Source organism: Sinohyriopsis cumingii, chromosome 6, assembly GCF_028554795.1.
Source record: "Sinohyriopsis cumingii isolate HCF-2022 chromosome 6, ASM2855479v2, whole genome shotgun sequence".
In the NCBI taxonomy this organism is placed as follows: domain Eukaryota; kingdom Metazoa; phylum Mollusca; class Bivalvia; order Unionida; family Unionidae; genus Sinohyriopsis; species Sinohyriopsis cumingii.
This window is the reverse complement of record NC_142966.1, coordinates 32916796-32937924: the sequence shown is the minus strand read 5'-3', so window position 1 is coordinate 32937924 and position 21129 is coordinate 32916796. Positions and strand designations below refer to the sequence as shown.

General features: G+C 34.8%; 1 non-coding gene across 1 annotated transcript; it reads right to left on the bottom strand.

Moving 5' to 3' along the window:
• Window positions 1–2322: 2322 nt before the first annotated feature.
• On the bottom strand, window positions 2323–2396 carry Trnat-agu (transfer RNA threonine (anticodon AGU)). The gene has a single exon. It is a non-coding gene; the product is annotated as a tRNA-Thr (tRNA).
• Between the last annotated feature and the right edge of the window lie 18733 nt (window positions 2397–21129).

The window sequence follows — 21129 nt, the reverse complement described above, 5'->3', positions numbered from 1 at the left end:
GAAACAGTGTTCCAATGTGGCCAGCGGCGGTGACGCGCAGTGGTGTTACTACTATTTTACGATAGTCTTCTCAGGTTTCACTGGTATCGCGCGTAGCTTCGTTGTTGAACGTGGCTACGAACTCGGGAAGTCTTGCTGACCATTCTCGTGATCGTTAACTAGAACCATTGAGTTCTCGCATCATCTTTTCTTGTGCGTATTGATGTCAGAATAATCATTACTCGAGTGTACAGTTAAATCGTTTAACGATGGTTTGATCGCGAAATATTAACGACCACCATCATCATTTTTAGAACTTCCAAAATATTCATCAGTTTTCAAAGTTTATTAGGTCACATTCTGTTCTATCCACAAGCTTGGAGAGCTAAAAGTTCATGATGATTTGCATTTCTACAACCATAACGCTATTTTATTTTTAAACCCTAATTGACCATATAGTATTTGTCTAAAATTTTCAAACTACTGAAAATCTTAAGTGGAACAAGAAAACATAACCAGGATTTTGTATGAGTCTCCATACCATCTACTAATCTTTGAAGCTTATTAAACAATCGAAATATTACACATTTTTTAGAAACAAATACAACAAAACAAATTAAAATTTAATCTCGAAGCCTCCACAGCAGTAATTTTCACGATCAAAATTCACACGTGAACAACACCCATAAAAAATAATAAAAACGCACACAAAAGCGCATCATTCAAAATAAAGTTTTCTTGTTCCCTGTAATGCACAGAAGTGTGTGTGAGACACTAGAAGTAAAAGAATTAAGTGTAAAAACTTGTGAAAATTAAATATCGAACATCAAATTTTAAAATTAGACAAGCGAAGCGTTAACTCATTGATAACTAGTGACTGAAAGATAGAAGGAACCTATTTAGTTATGCAAGGGAGCAAAGAGTATGTGCGCGCACGATTTGGATTTTTAACGCAGCTTTAACGATTTTCAGTTATATCGCTACGATGTCTGCAGTGAGGCAGTGTATACTGATGTCTAGCACTGAGGCATCATGCCGCAGGCATGTATCATCATGTCCCATCCGATCACATTATCCTGACACCAGGCTGACCAGTCCTAACTCTAACCTCTTCATGCTGAGCGCCTAGCGAGGCACCTGTTTGGACCATGTTTAGAAGTCTTTGATATGGCTCAGCTGGGGTTCGAACCCGCGACCTACCGGATACGAGGCGGATGCTTCAGCCACTAGGCTACTAGAGCGGTCAAAAAGTATGTAATCAACATATGAAGTGTACATGTCTAAATTCAAACATTTATTACACAGTACACTGTCTGAGAGACAATAAGAAGTGTTTTTTTGAAATTAAAGTAAATTTGATAATTCTACCACATTATACCATCGTTTGTATAAGAAATAATGTATGTAAACAATAAAAAAAAAGAAAAACAAGCCAGAACTATAGAATATTTTAAATGAAGAGACATATATTAATGCGCATTTACTGTGATTCCCTAGATCGGCTAGAGAGAGCGCCAGTCCTTTTGTTGATGATATTAATAAACGTTTTAAAAGTGATAGAGAGCCAGTCGTGTATGCTGGAGGTAAAATATTCGAATCTGCATGAAGCCTTTCTTTTGAAGGTTCACTGTTTTCGCATCCTCCTGCATCTAACTCTGGCATTATCCCTTCTGGAATATTTGAAAACCAGGCTCGAGTGTTATAGCCCCTTACGTGTGCTTTCACTGTCAGCTGTTCTTTTGAAATTCACGTTGTTACGACATCGGATAGAGACCTTATCTAATCAGTCCAAGTTTAACAGTTCTCGTGGTTAACTGATTTAGCTTGCAGGCTCTAAAAAAAGAGCACTTGCTCAAAACACTATTTCACCTAATTTGATTTACCATATTGGTGGTAACACCATTCTTGACAATTGTGTCTTTTCCATTGTTTGGGTTGAATTCGATTGGTGTGCCATTCTTAGAAAACCCTGAAAAGAAAGAAATATCTGTTGGTGTACCTTAAAAAAATTAAAAGACTTGTACGTTGATCTGTTGCCAAAAGATAAAAAAAAAACGTTGAAATAGATTACATTCTTACCAACAAAAACCATTACAAAGTGAACGCCATACCCTCAAAATATGAAGTAGACATGTTGTTCCATGAGCAGATAATACTGGGAAAGCAAAAGTGGATTTATCTTGCAGACTTTTCCATAAGGATTATATTTTTGACCATACAAACTGATACAAAATATTTTAATATATGTTATTAAATATTTTGCAAAACAACTTTCTTTGTGAAAAATGTGAATGGAGAGAGAGGATGCCGTATAAAGTAATAAACATTAAAAATAGATTAAGTAGACTACAGTGGGATTCGAACCCTCGACCTCCAGTTTACTAGACTGGCGCTCTAACCAACTGAGCTATGGAGCCTCACACAACACAGTTGAAAGAGGTTATATTTATGTTGTACTGACGTGCCGTCTCTGAAACCACGGCAATCAATGATTTTCAAGTTCAATCTGATTCAAATCAGAACTCCGCTATCCTACATAAAGATCTGACGATAACCGCTTAAGGGTCATGTTCTGGTAACCTTTGAATTAGCCAATGGAAATGAAGCTTTCAAAAATATGAGAGTGAATCACATCGTTCGATACACAATCATCCACACTGCGCAGTCTCCAAATGAGAAGCTATAAGACGTCATCTGATTGGCTGAAACAATTAGCGAGTATGGCAATACCAGAACATGACTCCTAAACGGCCGCTCTCAGATCGACAGGTATAATAGTGGAGATCTGAATTTAATCAGATTGTTTTCAAGCTATGAATGTACCAGATTTTCTATATCGATGTTCCTTCTCCATCAGATAGTAGCACATGTAATTTAGCAAATCAAGTACTTCTCAAAAGTAATAATTTATATGAATAACTACTGATAAGTGAATAAATCAACACATTCAGAGATTTTGACAAAACTATTATTTTTATTTTTAAGAAGGACTGACAGATGCATCGATAACTATGGAGAGCATCAATATATGTATGTTACCATGACACCATGAAGCAGATGGTGAATATAACGTTTTGTCATCTCAGTATCGCGATGTAGCTATGAATTAATTGATAAAGGCATTGCAAGCTTAACTCAAGCAACAAAAATTTATACAATCGACATATTAAGTACACATGAACAACAGAGTGAGAGAAAAAATTGAGAAATTAAAATAAATTTTATTTACCTACGACATTTGTCTTTGTGGAAATTTATGTTTTCGATGCCCAAGAAGCCTACATTTTAACTACATCGCGCAGGAGGAATTTAGAATGAGAACTAACATGATTTGCCTAATTGACATTGCCAACGTGAAGTCCCCAAAAAACTTATTCTATTCTGACATCATAAACAAAATATGTTTCTGATCAGCTAAACCTTGATATGTATATAATCAGAAAATGTTTGAATGAGTTTGCCAGTGGAACGTACTACTGTGAAGTCCTTGGTACGAGCTTCACTCCATCTCTTCCTCTATATATCCTGTCCAGCTACTAACTTGGCAAAATACGTTTACCAACTAAAACTGATGCTAATAGTTTCCTAATCGCTTTGCAATCCAGGACAAGTATTTCTTTCCTTATATTATGTGCGAGTTCTCTATTGAATCGAATATATAATATCCTTTATCTTAATGAAATACTTGGTAGATAGTCTGATCATATGTATCCATGCCTCAAGTTCTAAACGTTCTGATATGTCTTTTAAACCACCAAGTAGTATAATCATTATAACATCATCGATCTCATCACATAAATCACAGTAAATCACTGGAGGCATATAGAGAGAGAGAGAGAGAGTGTGTGTCATGGTCAATACGTACCTAAATCATAGAGGGGACATCTTTAATAGTATCCGGGAACATCCAGGTAGTAATATTCTGATTATTAATTTTAAAATGAACAAAAGTGAATTTAAATGTTCAATGAGAAACGAAAGGCAAGAAGTCGAAATTTTGGATTGCTACCGTTGAAATATTCGCCCACAAAACTCTATTCTCTCTCTCTCTCTCTCTCTCTCTCTCTCTCTCTCTCTGACACACACGCGCGAGCATATGCGCATACATACATCTTCATAACAGACACGAATAGTGTATCTGTAGACGTGGTCACGTTCAAAGACTTCATAATATGCACCTATTGCACTTCACTGTGCAAAACACATCAGGTCTCCAAAGTCAAACTTAACAAAATACTCTTTGCTCCAGGTATACCAATAATGCGCGTTCGGAGCTTGCAGATTTAGATGTTTAAGTTTATTCATTTATAACAGTGTTTCTACAATAGGACGAATGTGTGTGGTTTCGAATTGCAAGCAACGATGACCGCCATCTTCTTATTTCTGTTACATTCGTATCGTTGGTTGCTAGACACAATTATAAGAACTTAAATATCGTTTTCCTATGTGTTTATTCCGAATACTATAGTGACATCTAGATCAATACTTGAAATATATCCACGTTTAACATTCCTACCTCAATGTTCTGCGTAACTGTTCAATTGTATGATGTCAAATCGGTTGTTCGCCTCCAAAATCCAAATAACTTTGCAGACTGGTTGAGACTTCCCTTCTCGTAGCAATTAAACCCGTTGGCGTTTCGAACAAAACGTTGGTTAATAATGAACCTTTTATCAAGACACGATCTTTGTCTTCATGGGTAGGAAAAATGCCTCTAGGATTCAAACTGGCTGACTGTTAAATGGACGGATCTGAGATCATTGCTGTAAACGCTAAAGCCACGAGATTAGAGAAGATTCAAGAGGAATATATAGCGGAGAACCAAAGGCAGATATAATTTGCAATTTTGCTGATTGCATGGTCTGTAAATTACTCTTGAAACTGTTTTTGGTTCAACATTTCTCTGAAGCAAAAGCGGCTCTATAACTCCGTTAGCTCAACAAATGTTTTAAACCACCGCGGCTCCATACCTCATTTGGTTAGAGCCAGTCTTGTAAATTTGAGGTGGTGGGTTCGATTCCCACTGGAGCCTCTGCTACTTTTGCAGACCCAACAGTTTGATTTGCACTTACATATATGTTAGGAAAGTAAAGCAGTCTAATCCCTCATTGTAGGGAGATCACTGCTCCAAGTCCCCATTAGAATTATTTTAATCCCATTAATCACACACACACACACACACACACACACACACACACAGGCGCGCGCGCGCGCGTATACACACACCCAGACAGACAGACACATTATCATCTGGGTAGCAAAGTGATTCATGGTCATAAAAATGGGAGATCAAGGTCCCGAGTCTCCGTGATAATTTTAAGCCCATTTTTAAATTTTCTATGCAAACACACACCTATTGTCTGCAAGGTAGCAAAGTGACTCGGGGCCTCGTGGGATTTTTTTTAAAGCAAAGCATGTGTAATCGCCACTGAAATAAAACTAAAAGTTGGGTCCGTGAGCGCAACATTTTGTCGTAATAGCGCCTCCATCGTTGCAAAATACGTTTCGAACACTGCTCATTTTTATTTGTATTTTATCGACAGACATTTTCTTATCGACGCACAGCTACAAGCATTGATTGGACTACACATTTTAACTTACTGCGGGACTGGAAAAGATTTGTGGTGAGTAGGTATTGGAATGCTAGAACAACACAGAATGCAACAATATTATTGGTTTTGTTTAATAATCAATGTCATATACAACTTTGGGTCACGTTAAATTAGAAAGGTTCGGCTGTGGCTTTTTATGGATCAATTGGCTTGTGCATCAATCGGTACAGGAGATCGAGGTTTCTTTTTTCTCCGTTTAAAATTTCTTTTCATGGTTGAGTATCCGAATCGTTTTTGGTATTCGATTTTATAAAGAGGTTTGACTACTTATTGGACAACCTCTCTAATAACTCGTAATCAAGATGACGGATATATATATATATATATATATATATATATATATATATATATATATATATATATATATATATAATTATAATAATACTAATAATAATAATAATGAGGACTTCGTATAGCGCCTAATCTTTAGAAGCTCTAAGCGCTTTACAACATTAGACAACACCTATAAGATAAAAAACATATAATGATATGATTACAAAAACAAACACCATGAAATGAGAAAACATGCTGAGAATATTTAAGGTAGGAAACATTATTAGGTCTTTAAGTTTGTTCTTGCAGTCGAAATAAGTGAGTTTTGAGAGCCCTCTTGAATGTGATCACTGTGTCTTTGTGTCTAAGTTCAGTGGGCATTTCATTCCACGTTGCTGGGCCCTGGTATGCAAAAGAACGCTGTCCATTTGACTTTGTTTTCATAGTGGGAATAATGAGTATACGAATATATATATATATATATATATATATATATATATATATATATATATATATATATATATATATACATTCAATTACCACCTATGAAATGTTACAAGCTGGTTATGAAAGGTATGTAATTCATATAAAAATTAAAGTTATCTGCTACTGAACTTTTCATTTTTCTCCACAGGTCAAATGTCTTGCTGAAGATCTTTCGTGACTAATAGTATATGTCTTAGATTATCCTTGTTAATTTAAAAGTTGAAAGATTGAATCTCATATAATTTACTTGTGATGTATATTTAATTTGCATTCTTTCTTTGTTTTATTTAAAACATTTCTTTCATTATATGTCATTGTAGTGTAACTTTGTATATTAGAAATAACCTTGCCCAAAATCAAGTTTATTTTCTACTTAACTTGAATTATTGATTTTGTTTATTTTATTCTATAAACAACTAATACATAGTAAACTATGTTCCGTGTGTATGGATTTAATATCAGGATCATTATTAATATAAGTAAATATGTTTGTTTGGGTCTGGGTCTAAGTTATTGGAATTTCCCATACAATTTACCTGGCGTACCTGACATAGTCCAAGTTATATATTATAATTTTAAAAACAGAATTTCTAATTAAATCTAACATTGTATTTTATAAACATTAAGAAGATTCTAGAAGGTTCGTTTCTGTTAGGTAATTGGGGTTTTGGGGGGGGGGGTTTCAGCAAATGTAAATTGTGACCTGACGTCAAGTGGAAGACCATATAATCTTGTCACTGGAAAGATTATTCATTTGTGCTTTATGATCTAACAAAATCAATTTTGTATTATTGTTATGTCAAAAAGTTCATGTGGGCTAGAATTTATTTGTTTCAGTTATTTAATTCAGTGATTTTTTTCTCTGGAAAATGCAAAGTACTAATAAAAAATAGTAATATTTGGACAGAGACATTCACTGGGATTTATAGTGAATCGAAAACCTGGAATTATAATACTGTGATTAACAAATGAATGTTTGTACAACATCACGAGACGGGCAGTCACAGGCACATCAACATCTTCAGCGTTGGACTTAATTTGGAGTTTCACTAACGTTTATTCAGAACTTTTACTATTAAGACTTGTGTCTGTAATTCTATCAATATTTCGGGATTTCATTCGCATTACCATAAGTTTCTTTATTTCATTTTCACTTTGTATTTTAAGGTAATAACTTATTTGTTGAATTTTACAAAGCCTGTTGCTTTTAACTCTTTTCTGTTAATTATTTTAAGGGCATAGACTCATAACATAGTTATTAGATTGATAACTCTTATTACCGCATAATACTTAGCTTGAATGTTCAAGTTCATTTTTTATCATTTCATTTGGTGGCGAGAACCTAAAATGTCATGGGTACTCGTAATCCGAATTTCCTCTGATCCTGCCCACCCCATTTTTGATATTTGGATATTTTTTTTTGTTGGCGTGTAAAGTCAGAGTCACATGCCTTTCGAAAAGTTGGAATTCGCCGACATAATGCGGTGTTGGCATAGGGTAGCCGCTTTACTAGCCGTCTTGCAAATTTGAACGGATCTTCCTCTAGATACACCTGCATGAAATCGATAGGAATGTGATTTATTTTCTCAAAAATTGTGATTATACTATTTGTTCGTCTTTAATCCTCTGACAGACGAGACGAAACTACAACGTTGATTAAATATGACCTGGAAACCTCGCCATTTCAATTGTTAGTCAAATGACTACACAAATCTCGCAACCTACATGTCAATGTCATCAGAGGTCCAGTAGATGTGTTATATCAATAATGAACCATTTTTCCAATGATTTTGTAAGAAAATAAATCGAAAATATAAATGAAAGTCACGTAATCTTTACGGGAAAACAAAGAACAAGAGCTTCTCAAAATATTTATTCTAAAAAGAACAACCATAAATCTGCCACTGTCGCAGCAACTCGGACAAACCCAGATACACCAAGCAAAGAGCAGATATCAATCTGGTAATAACGTTATACCAACAAAAACATCGCTGACACGTGCCAAATACTTGATTATTTAGTTTTTTCCACTTTGCTGCAATACCGACAGTCTCCTGATCCTCTTTTATAGAATAAATATGTTAAGAATTAAGTGTGCGTTATATTTATTTACAAACAATACGTTACTGTTATTTAATATTTTCGAATTTTCTGTACAGCTACATTGGACAATGGTTTGTTGTTGCTATCAAGATGCCGTCGTCAAGAACCCCTTTAAATAATCCACAAAAGTTCCATAATAATATTATAGTTCAAATAATGAGCACTTTCTATTTCAATTGAACAGTCAAAACAAATGTTTTTCGTCTCGAATAATATCTAAGTTCAACACAAATTACGTCTGTAGACCTACAATAGGAATACAAGATGTGAAGATCGCATCAAAATCGGAACACATCTGATTGCTCAGTTCTTTCCTTATATAGACCTTATATTGCGACTTCATTATACACTCCGAGTGACGAATCTTACTACTTGAAATTGCTTGTTCGTATAACCTAACCCAACCAGCTGAAAGGTACTGAATTCTTCTAGATTTGTCCAAACCCCATAACCCAATGAGAAATTAATCCAAAGGCAAAATTAATTCCTATTGTTGAGATTATTATTAGAATTGTCAATACCTACGTCAGCATATATGTATATGTATTTATAGGTTACTGCATTTGTATGGGAAAATATGAACGAGTTTTTTGGATGGAATACTGCACAACCCCATTATATATGCATCAACTTAAATGTTTAAATTTACATATTAGTGCGTGCCTTTTGTTGGATGACAATAATCCAATCTAGGAATAAAACTTTTTTGAAATTTCAGTATAAAGTCACTATTTCTAAGAATGTTATTTATTGTCACTTTGTATTCCCAGAGGAGAATCACTTAAATTGTATAATTTCAATAACTAAATTCCTGCCAGAATTAACTGCTGAACACACCAATAATACAACCGATTCTGCTAAGATCATAGACATTTAATGTATCAAGCTAAATATAAACCGCTACCATATGTTGTCAAAACACAAACATTCGTCAATCTTGTTTCTTTCGGGGTTTTCTTTAGGACCAAATAGAACGAACTATGATTGCTTAATCATATAAACTTCTGAATATCAAAAATCTCAGAGGTGTTTTTATGCGTGACCAATTATCAAAACAACCAAACAACGTTGAAACAGGAATTATTAATCTTGATTCAAATTCTGGTCCAGGAACTCATTGGGTTGCATACGCAATTGATCCACGCGGAATGATTTATTTTGATTCGTACGGACTTCCTCCACCGACTGAATTTCTCAAATACATAAATGCACCTCACAAGGTTTGGTATTCAACATTACCAACACCAACAATAACAGATCCATCGATATGTGGTCGTGAAGTAATTTCTGTACTTGATGCTATATCAAGATCAACCAAACCACCTCATAAAGTCGTGCACGAGTATACAAGTAACCGTGTCTTTTTGAACAGGTCTTAAATTATATAATGGTTGATATTTACGGAAGATCTTTCTCGTGAAAATCTGAAACAATAAATCCTGAAAATATACGTGAACAAATTAACAATGAAATATCTGAATTATTAAATCTTGCAAATGTGAATCCAGACGAAGTAGTTTATTTCAAGATAAGCAGGGAAAATTAAAAACAAGTAATCTTTCATTGCGTGATATTATTGTTAAAATTAATGGAGTAACTGAAAATGCCATAGCTATATTTGACAGCAATGGAAAAATTAAACATGTTGTTATTATTAAGACACTGATAGATAGTACTGATGTCGAGTGAAAAATGGAGGTGATACAATGACTGGTCCACTTAATATGTCAAATAATATCATTAATTTTCTGAGAAAACCGTTAATGGACGATGAAGTTGCAACAAAGAGATACGTGGATAATAAAGACCTTCCAATAATAAACTAGTTAACTTCAATTAAAAATGAAACGGTCGCACTTAAATCTGAATATAATAATCATATACAAATATTTTGGGGTTTTCGTAAGCGAATAAACGAATTTGTTGAAGATTTGTTTGGAAAACCAGCATATGTTGATATAAAACTCGCTGACATATTTTTTTTTACTGTATACGTAATGGCATATGGACAAACATTATGGTCACCACTTAATAAATATATCAGAGATCGTGTTGAAGTTACTGGCATATACAAATTATCAGTGATTGGTGCCACAACATTTACAACATTCACGGCGGTACAACGACGTTATCCCTTAACACAATCAGATGGATTCGTATTAATGGTGTTAGAGCACGATGACGCAGAAACGTTTACTGTGGAACCCAAAGAACGAAAACTCGGTTTGATTTCTTATTGGTGTCTTGAATTAGTCGCCGAATTACCACTTGCTTAATATATGGGATCTCCAATCAACGTGCAACGTTATAGATATAATCAAGTACGTGAATGGCAAACATAACTGAAAAAGATTGTTGACGATTCCACAGAAAAAGTTTTAAAAAATATCACAGACGTACAGTTGTTGTTGATATAATTATCTATTCTATATCTGCTGTTCATACTGGAGCTGGTATATTGTTATCAACGACGGTGATGGCACCAGTAATTGACATAATTTGTATTTCGGCGGCAACAACAATCGCTGGTATTTTTAATATCATTGCAAAGAAAATATCTACATGCACAAACACAAAATTACACGAATACATAATAAAATTATACACTGCAACATTAGCATACTCTAAAAATACCTCACCGTAGGTAAAACTCTTTTAGATTACGATAGTCTTGTCAGTCAGATGTCTAATTTAAGGACTTGTACATCTTCGGCTGTAGAGGTATGTAAGTTTATTAATTTATTGTATATAAGATATAACTATTGTACTACCACGTTTATTTTTGTATGTTTGCTATGTAGCTTTGGTTTACGCAGTATAATGCACACATTTATATTCTTGTTTGCTACTTAGCAAGGGATTTATATTAGTAATATAAAGCTCCATTTTTAAGAAATATTGCTAAATATTCTCTCCAGGTGTCGTTGTGGGTGATGGCATCGTCGATGTAAGCATCAAAGTTGTCTAGATCAGAGGTAATCATATTCATGAGGCGTTAAAATGTACTTGGCGACCCTTCCATCCCAAACGGCATTACTTTATATTGGTAAAGTCCATCCGTAGTCACAATTGCCGAAATTTCCTTTGCTCTTTCCGTTAGTGGAATTTGCCAAAATCCTTTCAGAAGATCAAATTTGGTGACATACTTGGCATTCCCGTTCTTATCAATAGACATCGATTATTGGTAATGGGAATGAATCTGTTTTTGTCACACTATTCGCCTTCCTGTAATCAGTACACATACGGAACGTTTTATCTGGTTTTGGAACAAGTGTTCATGGTGAACGCCAGTCACTTTTACTGGGCTCTATAAAATCAGTCTGCAGCAAATATTGAATTTCCTTTTTTCAAGTATACCTGTTTGAGAGGGTTCATCCTGTACGGGTGTTGTCTGACAGGTTTAGAATTTACAATTTCAACGTCATCGAAAATTGTTTGTTTTTGCAGGAACATCTGGAAATAAATGCTCATATTCAAATAATAACTGTTTAGGTTTATTTATTTCTTGTTCTTGCAAATGTGAAAGTTTCTGATAGAGATCTTTCATAATTTCTGAATTCCGAAGATTTGTCACTTCAATATTGGTAAAATCTGATGATATTCCTTCACTTAAATCTTCACTGAGTGGGACTGGTAAAACTAAATTAATTGCATGTTTAACCTGCCTATCTCTTTCAATATAATGGTACTCCTATATTTTATTTAGATCTCAGGAGCACTAATATTATAATTTATCTCATTCATTTTCTTCTTAGCCTTGTAAGGGTCGTCATATCTAAACTGAATACAAATTTGAAGAATGAGCAACAGAAACAGAACTGCATTATTACCAAACTCAAAAGTTCTCTCCACTATAGTTCTGTTAAACCATAACTTCACTTCGGACCTGAATTGCTGAATGCCAAATTCAAACAATATAGGCTGGAAAGTTCCATACATAAAATTTAACCCTTGACCAGATTGGATAGAGTTAGAATGACCTGACTTGGTCTTAGGTAAGGGACCAACACAATCTACCATAATTCTACTGAATGGTTCGTCAAAGGCAGGAATATGTTGTAGACAAGCCTTAGGAATTTTTTTATTTGGTTTTCCTACCATTGCACAGGTATGACAAGATCTACAGTATTTACCAACTTCACATTTAACGTTTGGCCAATAGAATTGAGTTAAGATCTTGTGATAAGTTTTATTATCGCTAAATGACCAGCCAGTGGAGTTTCATGGGCAAGACTAAGTATGTCCTGCCTGTAAGGTTTCGGAACTACAATTTGATAGTTAACTGACCATTCGTCATCAGCAAGTACCTCAGGAGGTCTCCATTTTCTCAAACGAATTCCATTTTTAATGAAGTCGCAAACAGGAACTTCAGTAGCTTCAGTTTCGCTAATGGCCTTCTTAAACAAACAAGAGATCTCAGGATCTTTTTCCTGTTCGACGACAAGTGATTATCGTTTATCACCCTGATTAGAATAAAGAGAATGAGTCGTTACAAGAGGATCACTGTGATCAATACCTTCTGATTGATCCAAACAAGGAGTGAAAGTGGCATATTCAAAAGCCTGACCAACATATGTGTCAGCTAAAGGAATACTTTCCTTATCAACATCATTCTCAAGAGCTTCCTTTGCCATAGCTCTGGTAACTGCACAATCTGGAAATCTATCAGGGAATTTTTTTTCATTTGGGTCGACTTTCTGATCCAAGCAATGGTTGTCAGTTAGAAGTGGATTAACCACAACTTTGTCTCCAGCTAGGTCGTTGCCTAGTAATAAATGAATGCCCTCAATGGGTAAAACAGAGACTATTCCGACTGTCACGGATCATGAGACTAAGTCTGATGACAAATTTACACAATGGAGAGGAACATTAACAAAGTCGCACTCTACTCCCTGAATAAAAACACTCTCATTAGAAGAAGACTTCTCAGGAAAAGGCAAAGTACCTGACATTAAAAGACTCTGAGAAGCTCATGTGTCCCTTAAAACTTTAATATGGATAGGATTGGCCAAATCACCCAAGAGTGATATAGAACCCTTCGATATGAATGGTTCATAATTCTATATAATCAAATCAGACTGGGGTTTGTTAGACCCAACAAATGTATTGCTTTCAATACATGACCGTGACCTTGACCTCTTAGAAATAAAAGCATTTGGAATAGGTCTGTCATGATTCTGATGCCTATTTTTCATTTGTAGCAATCAGAAATAACGTGTCCTTTTTTTTCTTGCAATAGGTACATGTAGGAAGAGACAAAGATCTTGAATCAAGCTTCTCCGAAGTTTGATTTTTAGAAGTTGTGCCTGTTTGAGTTTTAGAAGGGCTTTTATTAGGCTGAAATAGTTTTCCGCCAAAAGCCTCTTGAGTAGAAGTCTTATTTACAAAAGGAATTTTATGAGTTAAAGAATACTCATCAGCAGCTCGAGCAGCATTTTCCAAGGTTTCAATCTGATGCTCGTCACGATAAGACTTAATTTCACTATGGAGACAGTTTTTGAAATCTTCAAGTAATACAAGTTGTTTGATACTTTCATAATCTCGTTCAACTTTCTTGGCTAAGCACCATCTATCATATAATTGCTCTTTTTCTCTTGCAAATTCGACGTATGCATGACCAGCTTCTTCTCTATAGTTTCTGAATTTTTGCCGATAAGTTTCAGGGACTAACTCATAACCCCTTAGGATGCATTCTTTAACCACATCATAGTCACCAATTTGGTGAACTGACAGTGAATGGTAGATATCACTAGCCTTACCAGTGAGTACACATTGTAATAACTGAGTCCAATGCTCCCTTGGCCATTTCAAATTTTCAGCAACTTTTTCAAAACGAGTAAAGTATTTATCTACTTTTTCTCTGAAAGGGGGCACTAATCTAATATTCCCTGCAAGATCAAAACTTAAATTTGGATTTGAAGTATGAATGTGCTGTTCACTTGCTAGTTCAATTTCCTTCATTTTGCATTGGTATTTCATCTCTTTCTCTCTTTCTTCCATTTGCATTTGTTCTTTTTGTAACTACATTTGTCTTTCTTTCTCTTTTTCTTCTGCTTGTAAATGCATTTGTTTTTCTTTCTCTCTTTCCTCTCTCTCTCTCTCTCTCTCTCTCTCTCTCTCTCTCTCTTCTTTCTCATATTGTACTGCATTTGTTTATCTTGCAATTGCATTTGTTCTTTTTCCTTCTCAAATTTCATTTGTTCTTTCTCTTTCTCCAATTTCATTTGTTCTTTTTCTTCTTCCAACTGTAACTGCATTTGTTTTTTATCTTTCTTCTTTCTGAAGCTCCAGCTTCTTCAACTCCAAGTCCATCTTGTATTTAATTCTAATTCCTTCATTTTTGTGTCAGAGTCTGATACAGGCTTACTGACTGAAACCAAAGCACTTTTATCCAAAACATTCTTGTCTACCAAATACTGAACCAAAATATTTCTTAGTTCCTGATTCGTTAAAGAAGCCTTTAAATTAGAAAGAACACATTTTCTGGAAAATTGAATCAGATCATCTTTTTTGAAAAGATTTAATTGTTCCTGGGTAGGATTTGAAAGAAAGATTTCCACTTTTGATGACATTTTAGAAAAAGCTTGCCGATTTCACTAAAAATTTCAAAACCTAGTGAAATTTAAATTTCAAAAAAGAATGTTTTCTGAAAAATTCTATCCAAAATTCACAATTATCTTTAGGACGAGCGCCCAATTTAGCATGTCAATTGTTTAGGCTCGAATAAACAGTAACACATGAAAGAGTGAAAACAACAAGCTTTGAAAAAATACAATAATTTATTTCCCTGAAAAAATTCTGTAAAAATGAAAAAGATATGAACTTACGGCTTTATAGAATCAAATCCAAAAATGATCCAAAAATAATCAGAGAATAAAATTTTACTAGTCCTAATAACAAAATGTTCTACTGATTTCACGTTCGAATCTCGACGAAGAATCCAAGATGGAAGACGATGACGTATGCTACATTCTGTAGTGTTGAAGTCTACAGTTCCTAGTAGAAATAAGAATTATCACTCCGGTTTCTGATAGCTGAATAAATTTGTATTTTAAAAAAAACTGTCCTTGTTCCGCAATATTATATGAGCACACGTATTTTCTTGAAAAATAGCAGAATTAATCCTTTTGAATCCGTGCAATTTGAAATAACTCCAAGCCAAGTAATTTGAAATAACCCAAAACAGCACAACATACAACTAACAATTTAACAGCCCAACTTCTACTGAATAATTCTCCAAAACATGGGTTATATGGGCTTTCTTAAACGTAAACAAGGGTCAAGTGATGATCTTCTAGAAGTTTATAGAAGCAAGTACTTGTTAAAGCTCACGTTTACCCATGGTGACCCTGACGAAAACCAATCATTTTTACTCTAAGAAATAAAATATCAAAAACATTGTTTATATCTTAAAGACAAGATTCCATCGTGACCTTGGAAACAACTAACCATTTGAAAATAAAATAGAACTTGTTTACGAAGGTTGCTGCAAATTCTGAAACAAGGTCAGAATTTAGATCAACACCTGGTGTTTATAAATCAACAGCAAAAGTCAAACTATTTTCTAAAAAAAAAGTATCATCTCTAGTGAATAAATTTACATTGCAATATCATGTAACGAAACATATAAAAAAATTTAACTGACAAACAATTAAATTGAAATAAATATATATTAAATAAGATATAATTAAATCAAATATAACACTATTTTATCTGGCTTGATATACCTAGGGATGATGTTTTACGAAATGGATCGACAACCCTTGACTAACACTCATGACGCCAAACAGTCTCTGAGCCCTAACAAAATACACAATTAATAATATCAGGCTCCAGTTGGATTCGAACCATCTGTAAAAAGTTAACCGGGTTGGGTTCGGATTATAACAGAACGCTTTTGATGGTGACAAATATACATTATGTTTATTTATGAATAATTTAATGGAAGAAAAAAACTATGATTCGTGCGCCAACAAAATCCAAATATTGGATATTTAACAAAATATGCACGAACCAGATAATATTGCGATTTCAATGAAATCGGTACAGACATACAAGAAAACTCTTAAACAGAAAAAGATACAATGAGTACTTATTCAAATTGATTCCGCACAAACAATGGAGAAAAAAAATGATAATACGTAAATATTGAAAATTTCCACACGAAAATGATATAGTTCGCTCAAATAATGAAATATGACACGTTTTCACGCAAATAGTGAAATATCATTAATTTTCACTCAAAAAGTGAAATGCGATTGATGAGTTTTTACTCAAATAGTGAAATATTGTATAAAACTTTGGGACAAATATCTTGTGGAGTCGAACAAATCCGAAAGGTCTTCTCAGCCCAACGCTCTGTCGAATGGATGAGGATTAGGTCTGCCTAAATATCCGTGAAATCTCTTGTTCTCTGATGACCCGATGGTCCAGAACCTTTGGTTCTTCACCACGTGTTGACCTCTATCTCCTTCCGGGCTAACGTCACCCATAGACAGCAATACACTCAACGGCTGGAATCGCGCGCCATGAAGTGGACTGCTCACTGACAAGACTCTTCGTAATGTGTTATTTTAATCTACGATGAGGTAATTTTTACACAGGCCATGTAGCCATACACTGTCTGTGCACTCAAGATATATCGGTTTTCCCATCGCAAGCACTTTGCTCATGCAGCATGGGATGAACCGAACTCACCATTTCGAAATAACAAACGATACACATAAAGCACCCTCGGGTAACGCTGTACACAAAAGACGATACCCGAGTACATGTATTTAATCCAAATAATAAATAAACAATTAATATCAGTATACAATTCCGTGACACTCTCGACCTCCGGTTTACTCGACAGGCACTCTAGCCAACTTAGCTATGGAACCAGACGTAAATTACCGGATTGATGTTCTAATTATTATGTACTAATCTGATATTGCATATCTTAAATCTTGGGAATAGTGTAGTCTGTAAATCACATTTTGGGGAGCTCAACATCTGTCTAAACAACTGCGGCTCCTTAGCCTAGTTGGTTAGTGCGCCAGTCTTGTAAATCGTAATATAAGATGTTTGTCATCACCAACCATCACACGTCTTTTGCTGCTAATTTTTCAAGGTCCCATTAGCTGCTTTAATGTAGTGCAGTATGGCATAGCTTTTAAGCCATCACGTTTCATCGAATGATGTTTCCTAACGAAGTCCTAGGACAGTTATCAATTTAAATGACGTACATCAATCTCTGTTGTGTTCGCTTTCAAAATGAACTACAGCCAAAGGAATCCAATGATACATTACAACTTCAGCTCTCAGTGTGCATACTTCATTAGCACATACGTTAAGTTACAACGTTTGTCCTTTTGCACTAATATACTAGTGTCGATACAAAAATATTAAAAATGAAAATGAATCAAGAATACAGTGAATGGCAAGATGTACGCCTGTCTCCTCAAAGTAGACACTGTTATGGTGCGGTTGACTGTGGAGATTATGGACCGGTTGGTGTCAATCAAATTTGGTCAAGGTGTGCGGCCTTGAATTGTATTTAAATGTGCAGACAACTTTTGTCTTATTAGACTTTTCATGAATGTGACCTCTTAACGTTAGACCCAAAAATCTATAGTAGGTTTCTTTATTTCCCTGAGTGCAAGCAATGAAATTTAGCCCAAACATTTTTCCAAAAATTATTCTTCTAAACCAATTTGTCTTGAAGCCGCTATGAATATGGCCGTTCACCTTTTGACCCCAAAATCAATGACCATGAAATTCGACCCTAAATCAGGCAACCTTTTAACATAATACTCACCCTATAACAGCCACGAAATGTATGCAGATTGAATCTTCTATGTCTACACTGAGATATGATTTTCACGAAATATTTTCGTTACTTAGTGCTGGACAGAAGGGGGCGGGGTTTTCAGCCCCCCCCCCCCCCAAAAAAAAGAGTAAAAATACCTATACATATACAAGCGTACAGTCACGTTTCACTTGAAATTTGACCATCTTTTTTACGCCAGGAATTGTCAATTGACTTTATACCCATTACAGTGGTCAGTTTATATGAGTAATATTTTCTATTCATGCCCAATTTATTGATGGGACAACTCTCAAATAGAGAGAGAGAGAAAGAGAGAAATACATCATTCTGGTCTCCATATTTGCGGGCGGCGTTGTCACCCCCGCGATGCGAGTTTTATTATATTACATCGCTAGTGTGCTGAGAGGTACAAAGTTCGAACTGTAAACAGAAAGTCAGAACCTGAAGTCTGCAACGTAGCAATTCTGACTAGGCTGTATAGAGCGGAATGTATATAAAGTTTTTCTTATACTGACAGACATATGCTTTGTCCTTAATAATGGAGCTTATAACACCTAGCTCCAACTTTCGTTTTCTTGGAGATCGGAAAAAGGTTCGTACTTCCAAAGAATTCCGAAGTGTTCTCCATTTCGCATTCCGATTCCACGAATAATTTGCCTCGTCAAAAATGTCCTACAGTTCAAAACTCTGAATGTATTAATTCTCTCAGTATGCCTGTGACGTAAGTGGTGAGTAATCTTGCTACAAAATAACGTTTTTCTTATGTATGTACTGCATTGCTAATTTTTCTTATTGGAATATGCAAGAAACAGCAGTTACATTTGGTGTAATGTACAAATACCAAAGAATTCCGGAGAACATAAGAACAATAGCAATCTTTACTAAAGGTATATAATTTGTGTTGCATTCTAACAATGACAGACTTTATTAAAGGCATACTATTTTGAATTACACAATACAAACATTCTAACAATCATCATTTTTATAAAAATTATGCACGTTTAAATTACAATGCTAAAAATTGCACTTTATAAAAATCTAAAAAATTACGTAATGATTTGAGCTGAATCCTCAAGGCTCGATAAAGGAAATGACATTCGTAAAAAAAAGTCAAATTGAAAAATCATAATACAATAAATAATATCAAGATATTTTATGAAATTCTAAATAATCTGTTTATACTACTAGTCTTGCTAGACGATGGTAACAAACTATTTTCAGCATGCATTTCTCGTCTTCTTTATTTTTCTTTTTGTATGTTTTTTTACATTTTTTTATAATTAGTTTACTTTTTATACAATCAGCGGAAGATATTTAAGGGTGGCTATGGTTATTTGTTTTTATTCAACACATTGTGGAAAAATAATTCTCATTCCTATGGATATTACAAGCCAATTTTGAGCGTATGTTCCTACTGCATACAGAATATCAATCAACAGACCTTTATGAACAAACTGAGGTAAAAATGTTTTCAAGGAGAGTGGCGTCAGATATTAATAAAGAGGAAGAAAACTACGAAGTCCATGGCTTCCGGACACACACACACCGGCAAAAAAGAACGTACACACAAACGTACAGTCACTTGTCACTTTATCTGGTATGCACACTTTCTGTAAACAGACACATAGACTTTTGATTTGGTGCCATTTCAAGGTAACTTAGGGCCCTTAATAAATTTTGGACCCCGCCCTACCACACTCCTTGACATGTTCTGGCCCTGTCTTGGGTAGTAATGATATGAGTATTAACATTGAAATATACACTAATTCTTGTTCAACATATGTAATATTTGTTATCTTCTGTAGCTACCTTTGGTCCTATTTGAAATTTGTACTTTAAGTGAAATACCTTCTTTCTTACATTTTATTAATAACGAATTTAGACATTCCATCAGAAATAGAAGTCAAGGAAAAATAAATTTTGGATTGCTATTCTTAAAACTTCAACCAGCCAACCTAAAATCACTTTTAAACACATACACAAACACATGCACAAAACGCACGCGCGCGCGCGCACACACACACACACACACACACAAGCATTACCTACATACACACACATCTACACACACACATACACACACACATCTACACAAAAATTGCATTTTTGCAGACGTGGATATATTAAAAGACTTCATAATATGCACTTAGCGCACTTGACTGTGCAAAACATTCCCGGTCTAACATTCACCAAATAATATTTGCTCTTTTTATGCCTTCAATGCAACTTTGATGTGATTTTCTAACTGAAGAGGAGCTTGCTAATTTAGACTTTTAATTTTATTCATTTATATGAAATTGCAAACAAAGACCACCATTTTTCTTTCTGTTAATTTCGGTTGGTTGGTCGCTCGCCACACTTCTTAGCACCTAAAACTAGTTAACAGTTTATTCCGAAATAATAACATATGATCTATCTCAATACTTGAAATAGGTTCTTGTCTACCATTTCTTCATTCACGTTTTGTGTTTCTTTCCAATTGTCAAATGGGAGATTGGTTTGTAACTCAAACTCCAATGATTTTGCAGATTGTGTGAGACTTCTCTACTCGCTGCAGCTACAACAGTTGGCGTTTCGAACAAAATCGAGGTTAAAAATTAACATTTCCAGAAAATATCGTTTCAACACTCAATAATCGTCAGCATGAGAGAGAAAAATGTCGGCAGAATTCGACCAGCTTGCCTGTTCAAAGAACTGATGCTTAACGTAGTTTTGTAAAGACTAAAACCGCGAGACTGGACAAGATTCATGACGAATAGATAACGGACAGTCAAAAGCACAGTTTGCAATTTTCCTAATAGTGTGGTCTGTGTATCACTTTCAAAACAGTTTTTAGTTCAACATTTGTAACCAATAATTGCGGGC